An 8210-nucleotide genomic window follows, 5' to 3' on the forward strand; every position below is an offset into this window, starting at 1 on the left:
CTAGATACATCAGTCAACCAATAAGAAATCTCCACACTTAATGGCTCACTGGCATTACTTCACAAACCACTCCCCCTGGCATTTTGCCAGGCGCCATCCAGACTTGTTTACAGACTCTAACATTCCCCTGGCAAAATGCCAGGTGTTATTTTGACTTGTTTACAAACTCTAACAGTCAATGTTATTTTTTTCTTTGGGGTAGTAGTACTGGGGATTGAACACAGGTGTATTCCCTCACTAAGATCCATCCCCAGCCCTTTGTCTTTTTTTAAAAATTTTGATTCACGGTCTCCTTCAGTTTCCAAGGGTAGCCTGGAACTTGCAATCCTCCTGTCTCAGCTTCCCAAATCACTAGGATTATAGGTGTGAGCCACCACGCCTGGCCCAAGTTTATTCTTTAAGCTTTTAACCTAGACACAGTTTTATTTAGCTTTATAATTTTCTGAAATAACCCTAGTAAGAGCACAATTACCCTATAAAAACAAATATAACTAGGGCTGGGATATAGTTCAGTTGGTAGAGTGCTTTCCTTGCATGCACAAGGTCCTGGGTTTTATATATATATAATCAGTTGAAGCTAAATCAGTTGAACTGACGACATGATTTCACAACACTAAGTTTCATCCTTTACAAAAGACAGGCATTCATATTTATGACCCAGATTTATCTCTAAGGCTACATTTAAAAATATTTTCCCATGTTTTGCTGTACTTCCCTTTTCTCATTCCTTAAGTCATTTCATTTTCTAATGGAATCAAATCATTCATACACGTGAGTTGCTAATATAGAACAAAGCACACCAAAAAGCATAGATTTAGTATGCTTTGACATCCTAACAGATGGTTCCTAGAAAGCAAACACCTGCAAACCATCTGTACCACAGTGGATCCACGACTGAATGCGAAACTAGGAATAACTAGAGCCAAAATATCTGAACCACAAATTGCCTGGCTGAAGCTGATAGAGCAAAGATCGTAAATATATTTCAACACACATGCCATTTCTGATCATCTGGTCCTGGCTGCCTGGAGTGCTGTGCAGATTAGAAACGTGAAGTGATACCAATTTTAACTAGAAAAGAAAAACATGATTGCGTAAAGAGGGCTATGGAAGTAATGTGAAATGTTGAGAAGCATGCAAAATACTTGCCATTCCTGAACTGGACCGAAGTTAGACATAAAGTTAGAGTCATCACTTATGATCCTATTTGTCTCTGTGTGTGCATGTGTGTTTTCTACAATTTGGAATTTGGGGAAAACTTTTATTTATTTTTTTATTTTATATTGATTCTTCTTGGTCATTGCATACAGATTTAGCTTTGAATCTTTATGTCATATATATATATATATATATATATTTAATGGCAATGAAAAGGTAACCACAAAAGCATCCAGCTGTATATCCTTAAATCCTAGGCCAAATAAGCCAATTTTCATGCAACCATGTGCTGTTTGCTAGTTCTGGGGACTTTTTAAAAAATTCTTTTACCAAGAAATTGCATCTACTAATTATGACCCACTGCTATCCCCTGTGCACAACTTCATAATTAAAGAAGGACTAGATTAGGAAAAGCTAAGATAAATAGTGATACAGAAGGATGAGATGGGATGAAAAAAAGTGAACTCTGGGAATGAGATAGTGGAAAATTTAAGAATAAGGGCCTTTATGGGTAACATTTTGAATAACAAGTGTGTGTTTACATTGTATTACTTTCCAGGGGCCAAGGAAGCAAGGTTTAATTCTCATGTTAAACAAAAAGGAAGAGATGTAGGAAATTATAAACAAAGGTGTAAGTTCAAGGTAAAGTTGCTCTTAACATTTATCTTTGATTCTATATTATTACAAAATTATAGGAAACTTTATGTAATTTTCTGTTTCTTTCAGAGAGTAATAAGATACATTTTCTATAATTCATCCTTATGTGAAGCTGTGCCCCCAAGATACTTGCACAATATGTTTGCACCACACTCGACAATTTAAGACGTCACATTTAATGCCATACTGGTCTATTACTTGATCTGGAAGAATTTGTTTATTATTTCCATTTAGCCAAACTGCTTGGTTTGTTCCAATTATAAGTTTATATTGTTCTATTAGTAAAATAGTGCTTAAATCTTGATATATAATTTCATATGGATTCAAGAATTCACTATTCTTTGAATCTCAAATATTTTTTCCAGTGCAATTTTTTCTATAAATGGTTCTTTTAAGATCTCTTTGCTCTTCTGAAAGTTCATTCTGATGGGTTAATGTGTGAATTTGTTTTTATCTATCTTGGTTGATATGTACAGGGCCTTCTGTATGTGTGGATGCATGTCATTCATTACTTCCAGGAAATTCTCAGTTTTATCTCTTAAAATACATTCATCACTTTTCTATTCTTTCTTTCAAGTACACTTACATAAATAGTGATATATGTGATAGATAGATAGAGTAGATCTACTCAGTGCATCTTTTTCTCAGCCTCTTTCACTCATTTTTTAAAAATGTTTTTGTCTTCACACTGCTTTCTGAACTGTCACTTCTTAAATTCTTTCTTCAGTTTTTTCTAATCTACTGTTAAACCACCATATGTGATATTTATTAATGTTGATGATTTTTTTAAAGAGAGAGAGAATTTTTTAATGTTTATTTTTTTTTGGCGGACATAACATCTTTGTTTGTATGTGGTGCTGAGGATTGAACCCGGGCCGCACGCATGCCAGGTGAGCGCGCTACCGCTTGAGCCACATCCCCAGCCCAGTGTTGATGATTATGTACATTATTTCCTGAAACTTAATCTTGTTTTCCTTTTTGTTGGGGGGGTACCAAGGATTGAACCCAGGAGTACTTCATGACTAAGCCACACCTGCAGCTCTTTTGTCCTTTTTAAAAACATATTTTATTTAGAGACAGGTTTCACTAAATTGCTTAGGACCTTCCTAACTTGCTGAGGCTAGCTCTGAACTTGTGAACCTCAGCATCACAAGCCACTGGAATTACAAGCATGAACCACCATACCTGGCTTGTCTTATTCTTTTTCAAATCTGTCTGGCAGATATTCTAAAGTATCTTGATCCTTAATCACCTTTCAATATTATCTTTAAATTCCTTAAATATTTAATACATTAAAAATATTCTATAACTAATATTGCCAATATATGAAGTATTTAGGAAGATAATTATATTTGTTGCTTTAAAGATTCTTGTTCATATAACCATGTTTTCTTGTATGTGTGGTGTGTTTTGATCTTGAAATAAATGGTTAATTTTAGTCATCAAAATCCTGAGGAAAAAAGACAGCACATTTTAATACAGAAAGGTATATCTGAGTTTACTTTTGCAATTTACCACCTAATGTAAGTATGGAAGCCTCATAAATGAATTTCTAAGACTGAGAATACTGAACATGAAAATATTCTCAATGTAAAATCCAGGCATAGGTGAAATCAGGCTTATTCTTCAAATTATCAGAAAAGACTATTTTGCCTGTTGAAGCAAATGAAAAGACAGGGAGGGAACTTCATCAAATATATTTAGCCTACCCAACCCTCATTTATTGAGGATGTATAAATTTTTGTCCAAAGGGTGTTACCAGTGACAGTCCTGTGAATTAATTAATTAATTAATTAATGTTTTTTCTTTCTCTTTTTCTTTTAATACTCATGTTGTACTTTAATGATAAACATAAACGCTGGGTTGCTAACTGGTTTGGAAGAGAAGACATGTAATCAATTGACTTAAAAGAGTACTTAATGTTCTTCACAACCAGATTATAGGCAGTATATTCTTTTTCCAAAATATACATCTCTGGGTGACAAATAAACAATTTATAGAAGAAAAAAGGAAAAATATTTTCACATTCAGGAAAATGTAATACTATCAATGTGTTTAGACTACAGATTTTATTTTAGAAGTATAAATGATGGAGGTGCAATGTATTTAGCATTTTTAATTTAGGTTTGTGTTATTTAAGTTTAATATTAATTTCATTCTGCGTTTCAGTAAGAATAATACAGATTCTGTATCTGTGGGTCCAGTCAGATATCCAGTAGTACAAATTAGCTTCAAGTTACAATTACTGAACAAAAGAGGTTGAGTTAGTGAAAGAGAGTAGGGGAGAAAGGGGAAAAAGGAAGGAAAAGAATCAAAGAATTGAACTTGCAAGCAGGCTTCTCCCTACCACCTGCAATGCTAACATGCTTCAGAGAGAGACTTAAAGTAGGTAAGAATGAGAAGCCATGGATTGTTCACCTGTTACCAGCACCACTCTTTTCAGCAACATTTAAGCACAGTTTGAAATACTTTTTACAGCAATACCATAACAATAAACCTCCCCCAAAACACCTCTTAAGCCACCTGAAGCTAACACCCAATTAAATTTAACATTGATATAAAATTCAAACAATTAGAAAAAGGAAAAAATAATACCACATATTGCCTCTAAAGTGTGATCCATCTCTGTCTCATATGCATCACCTAGAAGTTGAATGGCTTTTGAATGTAATTTCATTTTTTTAAAAAAATATCTTTCAGTTGTCAATGAACTTTAATTTTATTCACTTATATGCAGTGCTGAGAATCAAACCCAGTGCCTCACACATGCTAGGCAAGTATTCTACCATTGAGCCACAACCCCAGCCCCTGTAATTTCCATTTGTAGTAGTGATCTTGCCACTTCTGGCACAGAGACAGTACAGTAATGCTGAAAAAGTTTCTATGCAGTCCTGTTAGTGTCTTGAAGAACCTAAAAGCTGGGAATAGTAAATCCACAGAAATTCACTCTTGATTTTAAGTGCTTTGAAAGCTGTTTTAAACAAACAAAAAATAACAAAAACAAAAACAAATAAACAAAGAAAAAAAAAAACAGAGCAGGAACCTAAATTCTGAGACTAAATGTAAAAGTCAGATTTGGTGGTTCTCAGTGACAATGGGGAATTTCCAAGAGGTTGGACAGAGAGAAGTGGGGTGGTCAGAGATATTTTTCTTGTTGGCTTTATTGTCTCACTGATTTTCACCTTCCATATCCTGCGACACTTTTTTATTCTGGTCTTCACCATTACCCTGCATGTCTGAAGTCTATAGTGTCAGGTTATTACATAACAATTGCATGATAAGTGTAGAGTCCTTATAGCTTTCTTCACTCAGTGTATCCAGTTCTGCAACTGCATCATCAAAATCTGCTTTTGCCAACTTTCAGTCACTGTCAGGGTAATTAAGAATTTCATAGTAGCATGCGGAAAAATTGAGAGCAAGATCTAAATGAATGGGATGTGTTGGTTGAAGTTCTGTCATTGCAATATCACTAGCAGCTTTATAAGCCACTACACTGTTCTCTGCAGCCACCTTCCTGTCATTTCCTATGGCAAACTCAGCCAGATACCTGTTGTAAGAAATGGTGGAAAAGCTCCATAAACTCAACAAGACAAAACAACCGTTTACCTGTCAGAGATTTTTATTAGCAGGACCGTAGCGGCCAATCGCAGAAGAGAAGGGGTTCAAGGGGGGGGGTGGGCAGAGAAGGGAGAGAGAGAAGGAAAGAGAGGAGAGAGGAGAGAGGAGAGTGAGAGAGAGGAGAGGGGGAGAGTAAGAGAGAGCACAAACAGGGTTTTGATATTTATGGGCTTAACATAGGATGAGGAGGAGCAAGGCGAGTGGGCTGCTACTTCTTCATTGGCTGAGAGTTCCCACCACTTCAGTGATTGAAGGTGTGCCTTTCAAAGTTCGCGCCATTCACAGGGATTGGAGATGATGGTTCTCTCGCCATTCAGTGCATCATGGACCTGAGCTCCTGGAAGGGAAGCACTCCGGGCGCCATCTTTAACAACACCTGTGGGAGTCCCCTTTCATTTCATAATAGAAAACCCTGGACTCCCCAGTGTTAGCTGCTGGAATTTGATGTTTGCCCAGTACATCCAGAATGTTACAACAGATTAACATTAGCTCTGTCGCAACCATTTGCTGATATTCCTGAATCATTTTTTGTGTTCTCCTTCCTTGTTTTCTTCTTTCTGTTCAATGCTGTCGAATATTCTCCAGGGAGCTCTTCTAGCTCCAATCACATTTGTACATGCAACATATAGGAGGTTTCTTTCAACTGTTAGCTCCACATCCATCCCTGCTACTTTCTTCATTGATTCCACCATTTTGTTATATCACTCAGCCTGCTAGGTAAGCTTCGCCTGATATACCAGATCCTCCCCATCATCTAGAGTGGCAGAGGCTCCGGAAGGGTCTGCGAGATGGATAGAAGTGGATAGCGGTTCTGACTCTCTCAGCCTTTCGCTCTGTGTCCCCGCAGCAAAACTGGCGGCGCCTCAATCAGCCTCGTGAATTTCAGTGTTGAATTGTGTTCCTTGGTTCTTGTGTTCTTGCCAGAGAACATTTCAGACAAGAAATGACATATAGCAAAATTTGTTAGGAAAGAAAGCTCTCTCAAAAAGAAGAGAGACAGAAAGTGAGTCATCTCTAAGAGGGGGAGAGCATTAGTATGCCCCCCACCTTCCACCTGGTTCTAATAGGGGTCTTAACAAACTTTCTAGAGAGTCCTGACCAGGTACCACTTTTTAACCTGTGGCTGACAGTAGGAATGCATCAGATTTCTAGATTCTTACTGCACATGGTCTTACCCACAAGTATCCAAGTGAAATCCATAATGGGCGGGGGAGGGGGTGGATTTTACTATTATAACAGCATGCTAAAGATCTAAAGGCAGCTCTCAGTAACTTTGGCCCACACTGACTGGTTCTACTTGGAATTCATTCTTTTACATATTTTATGGTCAGTGGGCTTTGCTTTAACTAACCTGTTTTCCTGGGTCTTGGAATCTTTGATCTGTATTAAGGTTGAAAAAGTTCAATCTTCAGGGTAATTTGTGGTCCTGATACAATAGCCTTAATGATAACGGGTTGTTTGTCAAGGAAGGTAACATCCTATTGACTTAACCCAGAATAAGGCTAGAATGGCCTTAAGTAAATTGACTTTTAAAAGAAAGTGTGGAGGGCCAGAATATGGATCCAGGCTAAAGAATTATCCCCTTAACTTAATGTTTCTACCATTCACGTCTATCTGCTATCTATCAATGGCAACACCAACTTCTGTATTCCAATTTTTTCTGCTTTGCTGATTTGGGGCATATTCCTTTTTTTCTGGCATTGAAGATTTTCTATACTCACTTAATACTTACTAAGATACATATTATAAATCTAATTCCATATGTTATATTTCTAATTCTGTTATTTGTCATGGTTTGACTATTGCTTATATTCATTTTATTTAATCATCTAAAACCTAAAGATTTTTTAGTGCCACAAATGTTTTCAAATACCAGGATCACCATAATACTCCTTTCAGTTTTATATTACCAATATGGGCTAGAAGCAGAGGGGGAGTGTTGGAAATTAGGAAACTGAAGTATTTGTTTCTGTTCAGTTATTAAAATTTAATAATCTTGGAGGACTATTTAAAATTCCAAGATCTTAGTGTTTGTGACTATAAAATGTGATTTACTGTTTTTAAAAGTTTTTGAATTTAACAATTATACTATTACCCCTAAAATAGCTTATATGCAACATCAGCACATTATAAAGAAAAAGCAACTGGGTGTGGTGGTGTATACCTCTAATCCCAGCAGCTTGGGAGGCTGAGGCAGGAGGATGGCTAGTTCAAAGCCAGCCTCAGCAAAAGCAAGGTGCTAAGCAACTCAGTGAGACCCTGTCTCTAAATAAAATACAAAATAGGGCTTGGGATGTGGCTCAATGGTTCAGTGTCCTTGAGTTCAATCCCCAGCACCCTAAATAAATGAATAAAATATAGAAAAAGCAGATTTACTGTGATTAAAGTAGCAATAGAGGAGTTTGGGATCATACCTTCAATCTCCTCCTTCTCATTAACTCTTCAGAGTGGGTGAGGCATATGGATAGTCTCAAATGTATCTTTGCCTAACTATGACTTTGTGAAGCACATATGAAAAACAATTATACTGAATAATATAATTCTGATTTTAGGCTTATACGAAATATAAGTGAAAGTGTTACCGCTGTTGACCGGTGACAAGTCCTTGCTTCCCCAATGTTGAAGAATAACACCAGAGAAGCACGCCGAGGCAAGGTCAGAGTAGAAATTAGAAGTTTATTAAAGGACAGCAGAAAAGACTTCTCCCGGAGGAAGAAGGGGACCCAAGAGGTGGAATCCGTGGAAGTGTGGTTGTCTCCCCTTTTTATAATTTTGGT

At 36.8% G+C, this 8210-nt stretch overlaps 1 pseudogene; it reads right to left on the reverse strand.

Annotated features, from left to right (window-relative positions):
• Positions 1 to 4932: 4932 nt before the first annotated feature.
• On the reverse strand, positions 4933 to 6231 carry LOC107156245 (annotated as a pseudogene).
• Between the last annotated feature and the right edge of the window lie 1979 nt (positions 6232 to 8210).

Source organism: Marmota marmota, unplaced genomic scaffold (assembly GCF_001458135.2).
Source record: "Marmota marmota marmota unplaced genomic scaffold, marMar, whole genome shotgun sequence".
NCBI classification, from domain to species: domain Eukaryota; kingdom Metazoa; phylum Chordata; class Mammalia; order Rodentia; family Sciuridae; genus Marmota; species Marmota marmota.